General features: G+C 44.9%; 1 protein-coding gene across 4 annotated transcripts in view; it reads left to right on the forward strand.

The window, feature by feature from the left end:
• MSLN (mesothelin) overlaps positions 1–14,409 on the forward strand; it is a 55,013-nt gene that overhangs the window by 11,417 nt on the left and 29,187 nt on the right. For 3 of the 4 annotated variants that reach the window (XM_052773000.1, XM_052772999.1, XM_052773001.1), the window contains 2 exons: positions 8,711–8,832; positions 11,763–11,844. The exons of the other annotated variant lie outside the window; for it this stretch is intronic. The gene's annotated coding sequence lies outside the window, so the exon portion shown is untranslated. The remainder of the gene's footprint in view (positions 1–8,710; positions 8,833–11,762; positions 11,845–14,409) is intronic. 4 annotated transcript variants of the gene reach the window in all.

A 14,409-nucleotide genomic window follows, 5' to 3' on the forward strand; every position in this document is an offset into this window, starting at 1 on the left:
TGTCACTGAGATGATAATGGACTTGATACGTACATGGCTGCAAGAGAGTTGCATGTCATGTCACTGGGTAAGAAGCCAAGATTCTGTGCATTGAGGCTGCTCAGGAAGAGGCCAAACCTTCCTCCAAACCAGGCAACATAGTCCTCGGTAGAGAAGAGCTCAAATACTGTGCTTAATTGACAGAAGATCTGCCCCAGGATGAATCGTCTCATGTCACCATGAAGAAGCTGAGACAGATCACGCTTCAACCAAAAGAAAAAGACGTCATTAAAAGTGTGCAATGCTGTTAATCTTAAAGGTGGGCCTGGTAAAAAGGAGTCAAACTGAGGGCCAAGAAGTACACTACAGTTCTGAGATAACCTTACTGGAGACTCATCTTAAGACAAGAAGATGTAATTAATTTAATCTGCAAATGCAAAGATTGCTGCTGTGTGTGCAGTTTTGGTGGTTTGTCTGCTTGCTTGTATGTGGGGCTGCAATGACTGTGCGTCCAGGGCTCGCCTTTTCCTGGGCAGTTAAGGGTGCAGGTACGCAAACTGCCTGTATATCGGGCTCCTTTCGAGCATGTGGCCTATCGGTACAGGCTCCTGGGGATCCTCTGAGAATGCTCATGGCTATAGGTAGTGAAGGATACAGGGCTCTTACTGTTTGATCAAGGAGACCATAATACAATCCCTACACAATATGTCCTTCATTCTTTCCCTGAGACTTGTTAGTCCTTGTGACAACACTGAAATTCATACTGGATTAAAGAGTGGCAGTATTGTAGAGAATCTGTATCCCTCCCAGGATGGAACCCAGACTAATTAAGAGTTGTGGCCTCTTCCTACACCTGGAACCTCAGCTCCGACATCAATATGCACTTCATGTGTAAACTGTTTTATTCCAGCCTCTTGAACAGAAGGTGAAGTTGCTACCTGCTTTGCAGCTGCATTGAATGCATCCATGAAATCCCCAATGGTGTGGGAGCTCAGAGAGCTGAAGACCTTTCCTGCTTTGTCCATGTCACACAGGACATCGCTAGCTAGTTGCTCTGGGCTGAGTCCTGCCACAGCGTCAACCCGTGAAATCAAATGTTAAAATTACTGGCCTTGCCTTATGGCAGCAAGTATTTGCCACCTGTGAAAGGCTGTCAGGCAGGACTTGGGCCTTGCACTGGGCTCTGTCTTGCAGTTACTTACAATGCTGAAATCTGCATTCATGTCTCTGTATGTAGCCAAGGAGCTGAAGGAGCCCAGGTTTGTTTGTAGCCAAACCAAGCTTCCCCTGATGTTCTCAATGCATGGGCCACCTTTTAAACAAAGCATAATTCAAGGGTGATACAACCAGCAGTTCAGTCCCCCGGTTCTCCTGTGGGAATAGTGTGACTGTGCTGATACAGGAGTTGCCCAAAATGTCTAGGTGCCTAAATCCCTGGGTGATATTGACAGCACTGAAGTGACTAATGCCCAATGGGTACCTTTAGACCTGTAAGTATACCTGGCATTCCCATACCTTTTGGCAAACGCATAGGGATCAGAATGTTAAATTGCAGAGATTATCAGATGTTGTGGTAATGGCAGCCAGAGAGGTACCAACGGTGGCTCAGTTCTCAGCTGGTGAACTGCCACTGCAGTGAGGGGCAATGATTAACACCAGGGCTTGTCCTTGCCTCAGGGAGGAACACAGCTGCTTCTGCAGACACTTTTGTTCTCCTTCTCTCCTTGCTATAAAGCAAAAAGCAGTTGACATCTTCCAATTTTAATTGGATTGTCTTTTTCATGGGTAAATGCCCAGCATCCTGTAATTTTGTGAGTATGTTACTGCTTCTGACAGAGATGCAGGGAAGTTACAGGAGGGAGAGAGTGCAGGACACCTTCTGCATACCTCCTTGAGAGGCCTTAGCAGACAGGTAGCTCTTTGCAAAGCTGTAAACATCCTGGTGACTAGTGAGGGACATCTGTTGAAAGCTGCCTTCTAAGCCATTCATTCTGTGAGAGAAGGGAAAGCAGGAGGTTCATTATAGCAGTAAAGCCTTGGTTTTGGTGACTGAAGTCACCAAAAGTTTGTAACATGGTTGCACACAAGAACTCTGCAGCCTATGGCCTGTTTTTGCAGCGGTAACCAAACTTCTTTCTTTAGATGAATTTACATTGTTAAACAAGCATCATTATGCCAAAATTATGGTTGGAGAGAGATGACACAGCACTGGTCGGAAACTGGAGCTGTAAGAGAATGGAGCTGTTGGGAGTAAAAATGGGAAGGAGGGGTGAGCCTGGGATTTTAAGAGCCACAATATAATTTTGTTTCTGTATTCAGGCAGGATTAAGCAGGGCAATGGAAATTTTCTTGCTATATGCAAAAGCTGAAGTGAAAAGAAAAGTTGAAGTGAATGCAGGCAATGGAGTATTCACATAATTTGATATATTCTACAAGGTATGTTCCTTGGGATAGCTGCAAGGGCAGAGGCATTTATGCTGCCCAGCCACAAGCTGCGCTTGTTCTGGAACCAGTCCTTATACTGGGAGATGCTAAAAGTAGGGAACTGGCCTTGGAGTTTGCAAAAGATTGCACTGAACGTGGCGTCTCAGGCTTTCACGTTTGATAGGGATGGTAAACCTTGCTGCAAAACAAAGCAAGTAAGAACACAAGTTAGCCGTGAGCAGAAGCTGTTTCCCAGCTCTTGCTGGTAGCAAGTGTGTGGGTCTGGGTGTCATAAAGCATTTGACGGGGGACCAGCTCTGGGAAGATACTCTCTAGGTCCATATGGGCTGAAGCCCAGTAGTTTCTGCAGACGCTGTTCTCACAGTTCACTGTGTACTAAAACAACATCCCCACGAGCAGGTGTGTTTCCCTGCAGATCCAGAGCTAGGGTTGGTATCTCACCTGAGAAGCAGTGGCCACAAACTTGGCAACAAAGGCAGAGATGTCCAGAGCTGGCCTGTTCTCCAGGGAGACCGGGAGGGTTTCAACCATGCTTATATCATCCAGGACTCCAGGGTCAAAAAATACGTGGGCAAGCTGGGTAGCGGTGAGATTGTCCCTTGCATTGAACTGTAAAACCAATGGGACACGATCAGAGAGAAGTAAAATATTGCTGACAGGTGGAGACCTAAGCCATAGAGATGGCTGGATTCCCTGCATTGGGAAGGAGAGCTCTGCTATGGCTGGAGCAATGTCTACTGAATTAGATCATCTAGGAGTGTGCTCAGCCTTGTGCATGCAAGGAGCTGTAGCAGAGCAGGATGCTAAACCTGAGCAAGGGCAAACCTCTCAGGTCTGAGTCAGAAAACAAACTAACCCTGCTGAAGTCTGTCATTAATCTGGTGAAATCTTCATAATGAGCGTTGGCTGCAAATGCCCCAAGTTCTTTTGCAGCCAGTCCAGACTTGTTTCCTGTCCCAAAGCACAAACGGAACCTGCAGCACAGGAGAAAAGAGAGCGTCACTCGTGGTTTGCTAGAATGCACAGGAATGCTGAAAACCCATTTTAGATTTTGGCTCATGTTACCTGTCATGGTGTGTTGGCTTTCAAGGAAGGTCAGCAAAGCGCTACAGATGCCTTGCTGATTCATGGGCAACAGGGACACGTATGCCTGGCTCAAGGAGGACACACTGTGGAGAGAAATCACATGGGAATCAGGAAAAAAAAAGGAAAAACTCATGAGATAAGAACAGTTTAATAACTGAAATAAAATGTAATAATAATAATAATAATAGTAATGAAAAGGAAGATAACAAAAAGAGAGAGAGAAAACCTAAGACAGACAAGTGATGCACAATGCAATTGCTCACCAGCCGCTGACCGATGCCCAGCCAGTACCCGAGCAGCAATCTGTCCCTCCCAGCCAACTCCCCCCAGTTATATACTGAGCATGATATCCTATGGTATGGAATACCCCTTTGGCTAGCTCAAGTCAGCTGTCCTGGCTATACTCCTTCTCAGCTTCTTGTGCACCTCTTCACTTGCAGGGCATGGGAAACTGAAAAGTCCTTGACTTAGGATAAGTACTGCTTAGCAACAACTAAACCGTCAGTGTGTTATCAACATTATTCTCATACTAAATCCAAAATACAGCACTGTACTAGCTACTAGGAAGAAAATTAACTCTGACCCAGCTGAAACCAGGACAATAGAGTACCAACTTGCTCATTAATAACCATTAACTTAATTACTTAGCTGGAAGAGAAAGCAGCCATACTTCCCAAAACTTACTTTTTCTCCTTCCAGAACCTTGTGAATCCTAGAAAGCAGCATGTAGTCTAGCAACTGACTGCAGGAGTGGCTCTTTCTCCAGTGTCACCTTTCGCAGGGGACATGGTGAGTGATGCCAGGTGACTTCTTTGACTCTGTTCCAAGGAGCAAAGGCCCAGCCCTTCCTGAGGTATCCTCAGGTGTCACATAACTTGTGTCACTTGTTAAAAAAATTGAACTCCAGTAGTAGTCTCTCTCCTTCTCCACACATTTAGCATGGAATGAGCTGCCTTAAAGTGAGAATAGCTTTTAAGTGGGAAGGGTCAAAGAATTGATGAAGACTTGATAGTGCAGTTGCATAGTCAAAATTTCTGTATTATTTTCCCAAGTAGGTTTGTGGGGAGCAGTTTAGCATCCCCTGGAAGGCTCAGAACTTGGCAGTATGAGAGCCCTCTGTAGTCTCATGCTATTAAAGTTATGACTAGCCACAAAGAGGCATCACATAACACTGTTTTAATAAATGGCTACTGCAATTACTGGTTGTTATGCACTTATTCTACTTATTGGTACAGGAAACATTTCCTCAGTAGTGGTGTAAAGAAAAGCATTAAATCTACGTTAGCTTGAAGGATAGTTTCCTTGCAGTCTTGTTTGGACACTTCTGATGTGATGGGATGGGCTAATCTGTTATGTTGTACTTCTGAACCCAAAGGGATTGTTTGAATAAGCTCACAGTCACTACCTTTTCATGTGATTTTTCTTAGCTGTTTCTTCTATTCAACTACCTCTTTTTTGGTCCAGAAAAGTGCTTCTGTATCCTAAAAACTTTGAAATGGGTGCAAACTCTTGCTGAATTAAATGTCAGAACTTACAAACAGACTCCTCTGAGTTAGACCTGTGAATCCCTGGTTTCAGCTGTCTGTGTTAGAGGAATTCCTAAGCTGGGGGATGGAGATGCATCTTTGTATTTAAGGGCCCATGGTGGATTTGTCTTCCATGAATTTGTCTAATTGCATTTTGGCATCTCTGGTATACTGTGTCATCAAATTCCATCCATGAGCTTCCAGTGTGTGGAAAGATGCTTCCTTCTGCTTCTTTGGAAGCTTCTGCCCAGTAACAGAAAAGTTTGATGGGATTTTGTTTTGGAGGAGGTATGTCAATACCTTGGAAGTATCAGAGGGGTTTGCCAGGGGCTGGACTGCTGCTCCACTGGGCAATACAGGAAGGTGGGGGAAGATAACGGCCACTGCAGCTACCCAAATGGCCAGAGCCATTTGAACCTTGGGTGGTCAGACGTGTGCTTGAGGTCAGAGAGCTGAGGGAGGTTTTAGAAACGCTGATGAAGGCTGATGGGTGTGAGACCAGTTTGTCTTCTTGGATATCTGTGATTTAAAGAAGGTTTGTGTGTTGTGGCTTAATGTCAAGAGGACAGTTTTGGAAGAGTAAGTCCTTTGTTTCTGCGTTGGTCCCTGATGTAGTTCTGCAACATGATCAGTTTCATTTCAGTAATGAAAGGAAGGTGACTACTTAGCTTTAGGGGAGGTGAATTGTGCTCCTTTATCATACGTGGTCATTCTTTTAATCCTTGCCATTTGTAAGGACTGTGCCAAGCTCCTGTTAATATAGACACAGTTGATTTATTATCACCTGCTATCTTTCAAAGCTTTCCTTTCTTCAGTACACCAAACACTCTGGAGTCCTGTGAGGCCCGTGAATGCCTGTTAAAAGCCTGACCAAATATTTCTTATTTGGGTGACTAGTGAGAGCAGATGTGACTGTGACAGCAGATACTGCTCACGCAAGTGAGAATTATTGAATTAAATTGTAGTCAGAATCTGAAGAATTTGAATGCTATCTTGATATTTCTTCTTGTGTCACAAGAGCCCTGAGATTGAGCTGGTGAGAAATAGTAATGGTTCAGAGGCTTTTATGATTTTATTCAGAAGACATTCACTCCTATGCTGTATTTCAAAGCCAAGGTTTGCTTCCTGGTCACCCAGTCTTTAGCAAAGTATCATCAGTAATATGTGACTCACAGTATAGAACCAGTCTTGCTTTAAATTAGAGCTAGAATGAGCTGAACGAGACATTTTGCCCTCTCCATTAAGCATTTTGGAAGTTGGCAGGTACTTTGGAGACCAGCTGTACTTTCACAGGAAGATCTTGCTGGTGAGGTCAGTGGATGTTTTGATCTCTGACACATGTTTGGTACCTCTTGTTCTCAGGACAGGTTCCAGAGTTTTGTCTTTAATTGAGCAGCTTTTGGAATGGAAAGGAGGAGGAATGCACAAGCCACTACCACTCATGCTGAGAACTCAGCCCAGGCGAAGTGGAGTGAAACAAAATGTTTTTTCTGAAACAGTTTTGAGTTTTGAAGGAAATATTTTCTACTCTGCACCTCACTAGGAACCAAACCAAGCCCCTGTGTAAACCACGAATGAAAACAGCAGTTGCAAGATGATTGGGTGTGTGGAAACCCATCCTGTACAGGTCCTGAGAAAGGAGATCTGGGCTGCTGTGCTTGTCTCCTGCCAAGGACTGTTTGGCTGGTGGAAGCGGCCATCAGGGCCACCTTCTGACTTGGTTTGTGGCAGGGGCTTATTATGGACCACTTCTGTCATCTCCTTTGGCCTGTTTCAATCCCCAAATTTCTGCTGACATTAAGGGAGTAGCCACATGCTGCTGCTCTCTGAGCATCTTCTTCCAGGCCACTCCAGCTCCAGGAGGTGTTACATTCCTCTGGGACTCTCATAAGGAGTGAAGCAGACCTTGTCCCATGCCAGAATATGATATGTCTGCTCATGGCTGCAACAGGTTAATTCGGGGCCGGGGCTTTTGTGCGATTGCTTTTAATCCTCCTTACTTCCCTGTTGATCTGTAAGCACAGCACATACCCTGAACTTAGTTTATGCGCCAAAAGACCTCACCTTCCCCCATTGTTATATTGCAGGAACAGCAGCATTTCCCTCATGAGATCTCCGCATGGGTGCAGCAGGAAGGTGTGACTGCAGGGCCCTGGGGTTAGGCTTAAGGACTCTATACATCCCTGTTCAGCAGGAAATCCTCCCCTCAGAAATACCTGGGGTAAGTATATCCTCGGGGCAGGCTGCCTTGTAGAGAAAAGTGTTCTGAATGATGAGCACGGACTGAGATTTACCCCAAACATAAACCTGGCACACCACCTGCGTATCCCTGCATTCTCTGGGGCGTCTTGAGAGGTGACATTTGAGCTATCAGATATTAGGGCTGCAGTCTTCCTACATGAGGTCAACGTTATGAACTTTCTTTAAATGTGGAATCAGTCCCACATTTGACACTGCAGGCACTGAGTTGTGTCTCACGCATTACTTCAGAGTGCAAACATGTTCTGTAACTACAGCAATAAACCAGAGAGTTTTTATATTTTTAGTTGCATTAAGGTAAACTACATAGATTTTATTTGTTACTTCATGTTTAATATTTGGCAGTGTGATTTACCTCCTCCTTCTCTGTTGGTGAAAGGAATTTTTAAATTAAATCCACAAATCTTGCCCTTTACAGCAATTTTCTGTTGGGGACAGGTATTTCTTTTGTTCTGTTTTGGTTTTTCTAGACTGTGTTCTGTATTTTGCTTCACACCTACCATCTTAGATGTGTGTGAGAGGCTTGGAATAAAATACCTGTTTGTTTCCTCCTGCCATTAAAACTATCTGTAAATATGAACATGAACTTGGGTTTAACCATCACATCCCTGAAATGGATCAGTGTGCATTTTTTGTGGAATTCTGTGTATAGCAAGCTGATGCTTCGAGCTCTTGACTACCCACACCACCATGACCATCGCTGTTCTCAGTGGACATTTGAGGCTAGTCCTGCCCAAATGTCACAGGGGCTCAGCAGGGCTGGGGGTGTTTTCATGTCTCTCCTGCAGTGCATCCTGCCAGCTAAACAAATGCCTACAAGCGCATTGGTTATCCGGAAAAGGTGTTGCAGAATGTGCCTGCGCCAGGTCCTGTTCCGCACCCCAGGCAGCACTCGCCGGTGAGTGCCACCCGCTGGCTGGCGGCTGTTGTATGGAAATGAGGACTGGTGACATCCTCAATGGTAGCAGCTCCTGAGATGGGCCCACAGCCACCCAGCTGAGAGTCCCTGGGCAATTCTGCAATGAGGAAGAGGCTGATAATAAATTATTGACTCTGTTATCAGTGGCCCATTACAGTTAGTGCATTAGGCGGTCGGTTCTGGGATGTAGTTGGGAGATAGCTGCTCCTAGGGCAAGCAAATGTGAAAGTACGGCCATTCCATTGACTCTCTCCTTCATAGGGGTCAGGCCTTCTTATCCAGTGGGAAGGGAGTGTAATGGGATGGGGATTACACCCTACAGCATGTCTACTCAGGGCTTAACTTAAACTTGGTATTAAAACCTGTAGCAAAGCCAAATCACCCTTCAGGTGATGTCCTCACATGGATATGCTGCAGTAAAGCTAGACCACTTGAAATTCTCACTTTGCCCTAAGCTGGCGCAATCTTTCTCATCCAGCTAATCCTTTATTTCCAGGATTTAGCCACCACCATATGTCTGAGAGGGATTGTGCTAAACAACGGGCTGAAAGTCTCATTAGAAGAGAGAGTTACAGTGTGTCATAGATCATCTGATGGGATCCGGGAACTGGAAGGAAGGTGAGCATAAATAACAGCACAGTTGGAGTTAACTTTTGCTTATTTATTTCTCAAGAATGAATGACCTGGGAAAAAGGTCTTTCAGAAGCACCTCATTGCTGAGATACTTTGTTATGCTTCATCTCCCAAAGCTTTGTCACTGTTGCTATGCCATCTATCTGCCTTGCCCTTTTTTATCAATAACAAGACAATACTGTGACAAAATGGTCCTTCTTTGTGAGCCTTTTGTGGTGACAGTGGAACTGGTTAAAAAAATAAAGGATCTGACTCATCATTGCCATTTACTTTTATATGAATCTGGACTCAATTCAGTGACTTTGACATTGTGTCTCCGCAGTATGGCCTGGAGCAGAATCTATCACACCTCCTTTGTTTCCTCCTTCCCTCATGAGATGCCGTGTGCCTCATCTGGGAAGTTAAGATAGATTCCACAACTGTTTTCTGCAGTACAATTGTCACCCATAGCCGAGGGTCTCAGCAGCATCGTTGAGTTAACCTGCTCTTTCCTTCGTAGGCTCTTTCCATTCTGGATTTGTCTTCTGGCATGTTATTCTCCTCACACTTTGCATGTAATTCTGTGCCTAAAGGTAAGCTCAGTTTCCTGATGTACCTTAGCACACGGAGGGATCTCAGTGAACCATAACATAAAAGAGCATTAAGTGGCTTCAGAATTATTGTGCTGCTGAGATGATGTTCGGGTTTCATGTTCTTGCCCATCTCAGGAATGCTCTAAATTGCTTCAGGAGTAAACAGGACCCTGGAAAAGGCCATTTCTGTTCACTGGTGCTTAACTGTGGAGGTGAAAATCTCCAGATATAGCAGCTGGAAGTGAAAAAAGCAACTGTTTTTAGAGAGCATGGTCACAGGCACTTTAGGGATACCTTTGGATGGATAAATTCAGTTCCTTGCCACCACTGTCTAATTACCCTCAGCACAGAGATGCTAGAAGCTGACTTTGGCTCATATCATCACTTGTCGGTTGACCTCCAGCATAACATAGCTTTATTCTGGGATCCTCTGTGTTTCACTCTCAGCAAGACGAAAATCCCTAGTGATGGAGCTGAGCTTTGCGTTTGTCGATATTTATTCTTTTTTAGTCTTGCCTCTTGATAGCACTTGGACCCACAGCATCCCAACAAGGCATATCTTGGTGCTCTGCCTTTTGTTCCAGGCAAAGTGTGAGGGATGTTTGGGAGAGGCCTTTGGTAGCTTTAAAGGCCTGTAACCATTTTGCAAATTGGTTTTTTTTTTTCAGTACTACAGAAACAATTTTTGGCACTTCTTGGTCTTAAGGCTTACTGCTGTTCCCAGGTTATGAAACTAGAGCAAAGCAAAATCCACCTTGCATTTGAGTGAGACCCATGTATTCTTCTTTGGTCTCACCTCAAACTCCCCAACATCAGCTGGAGCAAAGCCTAGCTCTTCCTTCTCCAAAAAGATAGTGTAATATGTTGTACATGGAGGCTCTCCACAAAGGACTGTGATGCCCAGGTCAGAGCTTTCTGCCCAGGCTGTGGGGAACAGTCACTGTGCAGTCTGCATTTTGCAGAACACAATGTTTCCAAATGGTGTTCGCCTAAAGTGAGCAAATAAAATGGCTGAAATGGCCAAATCCCACATCCTAACTCCAGAGCCCGTTGAATTTATGTAATTGATAAAGGTGAATTAATAAGACAACACTTGGGAAATATTTCAGATAGCTCTGTTACATGGTGATAGCCCATTACACATACAGATAAGTGTTTCCTTTGCGTTGCTGGAGTTACAACAAAAGCATTTTGGATTTTGCATCTGTCAAAGTGGTATCTACTTTACAGAATCCAGCCCTGGCCCTTAATGCAGACATGTGGCCTGTGGGGTCACAGGCTTGGGACTCAGGTGGTCTCTTCCCTGCTTTGCATTATCATGCTATAGCAAAGTTACTCTGCTGTGAAGGTGCTGCATGCTTGTGAAGCCACCTTTGGGTGTGGGAGACCTGAGTGAGTTCCTGCCCTGCAAAGGCATCAGTGTTAGAAGGGTGTGACACAGAACACCCTGCCCAGAATTAAAAATCAATTGGTGACTCAAATCTTGATCAAATCCACTGAGAAGCCATTTCCCATTTTCAACAAGGATTGGCTGAAGGTGGCCCTGAGTGGCCAATTTCTGAAAGCCCTCAGTTGCTCAGGTTTTTCTGAACTTGTCCAATCTGGGCTGTTTCCTAAGTTTTGTGAGTTATTGGTCAATGTCTGATTTGCTAACAGTGACTTTTTCTTAGACCATTTTCTCAAGACACTTAGAGACTCTTGCCAAGCAATGTTTTATTCTAGGGATGGAGAAGGACTTTTTCTTGGCAAGTCAAAGGGCAATGTATTGTTAGATGTATAATGTAAGTATATAAAACTAGAGGATAAACAAGCACCACAGAAAGATTTACAGTACAGACTGAAGAATCATTGTATTAAGGAGGCTAAGTCAGCACTAATTAGAGACACTTTTTTTTTTTCAATAGCAGTTAAATCTTTTCGGCAATAGCTGTTGCAGACATTACTCAGTTTCCATGTCTAGGTTTAAATCAGCTTTAACAGTAACATCAGTCCATCCCACTTAGTTCCATATAAACTGTTGTTCTAGCACGAAGACAGCTATGGAGGCAGATATTTACTTTTATTCATTTGACAAGTCACCAGCAGATACTCATAAAGAAGGAGAGAACTTGCTGGATCATACAGGAGGGTCAGGAGCTGAGACACAGGAATGGTGGCCATGTGGTCATTTGTCTGGAGGGCTGTTGTGAGGGGTACACATTTCTGTCTATGAGAAAGAGTCACAATTCAAAATGTGTTTTTGTTCTGAATTGGAATGAAATCAGAAGTAAAGGAGTATATGACTGAAAAAAAACCCCAAAACCCTACCAGAAATGACTAACATTTGTCTTGAATATTTTCCAGTAGAGTTTCCACAAGAATGGATACTGTTTTGTGAAATCTTCCAGCTTGGTTAAAACAGCTTCTTTCCCCCGGCTTTCCCCAGGTGAGTGACTTAGCAGAGACCTCCAGTGGTGGCGGGAGAGATTCCCAGGAGAGAGCTGGTGGATTACCAGGGCTGAGCTCCTGGTGCCCTCTGGTGCTTGCATGCTCCTTGTCGCAGCCTGGTCCCAGGGACGTGCTGGTGGATGGATGTCCTGAGCCCAAAAAGCAAGGAAAAGGTGCTGTGGAGACAGCAGGGCTGCACACAGCTCCGCTGGCTTAGTGCAGTGACCCTTATGGGTGGGTACCTGGAGGGCTGATGGGTTGCGGGAGGCAGGAGCAACAAGAACTGACACTGCAGTGCTTTTGTTACTTTCCCCCTCCCCAGTTCTCTCTACAGCTCTGACCTTGCCATGTAATTTTTAACATGTTGCTTAATGTCCTATATTTCTCCTGCCTTTCCTGTCCTGGAAAATAAGGACACAGCCAGGCAAATTGCCTGCCTGTGGCTCCATGTGCTATTTTGAATGTGATGTCCAGCCAGGTTCATTGATTGTCCTGCTTGGTACAGATTTAGTTTTCATCAGACACATACATGCAGCAGGAAGGGGTTAAACCTTCCTTGTCTTACCCTACAGAGCAGGTCACTGCGAGGGGCAGGACAAGGCTGGATACTGTGAACTGAAGCAAATCCCTTGCAGGTGCTTGGCATAGCAAGGTGCTAAGTGGGTGGGGGGAGAAGGTACTTAAGAAGAGTGTTTAGGGCTGGTGGCCTTTGGCTGACGGGGGTTTAGGGAGAGTGAGAGATGAGTCTTGGTCATGCCAGAAATTGAGTTAGGCTTTCCAGTTCATGAACTGGATCTCTGACTTTCATAATGTGGGCTCTGTCTTTTTCCCCCTCTTCTTTCTTAGGGCTCTTTATGTTACCCACTATAGGTGACTATGTGCACACAGATGCATGTGTATATATACTTATATATAAAGGAGAGGGCAGGTTAGACTGCTCTGTTGCATCGCAAGGTGTCAGCCTTGCTGTAAGGAGAAGCAACTGAGAACACACAGAGTTTCTTAGCTGACTACGGTTGACTCATACAGGAGACCATTTTCTTGAAGCTATAAAATACAGAGGGAGAGCTTCTTTGTACTTGAGAATAAGGAGTGCTTGTCAATTACAGCTATATTTTGCTGCACTTCAGTGTATGGTAGCAATGGCCAAGTGCTGACAATACTCACAACAGAGACAGAAGGGGCAGGAGCATTGCTGGGTGCCCACAGCACCTCACCCTTTCTTGCCTGGCCCTCTGGAAGGTTAAGTGTGTGCTTTGGGAGGACCTGCTTAGCAAAAGGATGTGGGAGTTGCAAGAACGTGGCACAGCAGCTGATACCAGTAGCACTGTTCCTGCGGTGCTAGGTGCCAAATACTTTTAATGCTGTGAGCACCATGGTACAGACAGAACTGATGGCTGAGGGGCCAGTGTTGTCATAGCCTGGTTCTTCCTGAGCAGCCTTTCAAGGCTGGGCTGGGTTTCTGGGAGCATGTGTCAGCTCTGAGCCTCCTCTTGCTGAAAACTGGTCTTCCAATAATGTAAGTGACCTTAAAACTGGTCTTGCTTCTTACTCCTGGTTGCTGATGTATCAGGAGTGCTTCCAACAGGCATAGTAGCCTCAAGAGCCTGTCCTGATAGGTAGCTAAACAGGTAGGATTAGGGCATTGCTAAACAACACTTCTGCTCTCTAGTGCAGCCAGTTGGTCACCAGCATAAACAGAAACTTTGTTGAGAGCGGAAAAGCAGATGTCAGAGTAATTACCTTTTGTTTTTTAGCTTGGTTGGGCTTGTAATTCAGGACAGCATTTAAGTGTTAGATGTAGGTGGGTTTTGACTTTGTGCAACACAAACATTACAGAGGAGATTACAGAGGAGAGAGGGAGGTAGAAAGCAAGCAAAAGCACCTTCCTCTGGGAAGGTGTAATGTGGTAGTTGGGTTTTACTTCCAGCTATAAACAGATATTTGATGCTATTTGGCCTTTTTATCCTGTCTTAATCATCTCCGCTGCCTTTGTATTAGTCTCCATGACACTTCCTTTAAAAGTGTGCAGGGAATAGCTTTGGGAGTGTCGTGTGGCCAGAGCAGGGTTTGCTCTGGAGTTACTACAACAGGGAGTAAATCAGGATTGAGTTTTAGTCCTGAGGTGACTAAGGATTCAGTGTGTTTGATGGCAGGCAGGTCTCTGAGACCCTTGGCTTTCCTCTCTCCTCCTTTTCAACTTACGCCTTTGCTTGAGGCTGCTTCTGTTAGTGCGGGCAGGTGAGGATAGACCGTCTTGCATGAGCTGTAAAATACAAACCTTCAGTGTCAGGTTCTGGTGACCGCACTGGCATTTATAGGTGTGAGCGCAGTAACATCTCAAAGCCAATAATGTTGTCTTTCACATATTCCCTGCTGGTAACTGAATGCTTAAGCAAACAGAGGTGAGACAAGCTGCTTGTTGAATCAAATATTGTCTTGTTTATAAAAATCTCTCTAGCTGACATTTGACAAGCACACATAATGCCACGCAGTCACATAGCTGGATGTGGCCTGTGCGCTTATGCATTCTTTTAAAGATCTATGCTGTGATAAGAATCAG

The sequence above is a fragment of the Harpia harpyja genome, chromosome 21 (genome assembly GCF_026419915.1).
Source record: "Harpia harpyja isolate bHarHar1 chromosome 21, bHarHar1 primary haplotype, whole genome shotgun sequence".
Taxonomy (NCBI): domain Eukaryota; kingdom Metazoa; phylum Chordata; class Aves; order Accipitriformes; family Accipitridae; genus Harpia; species Harpia harpyja.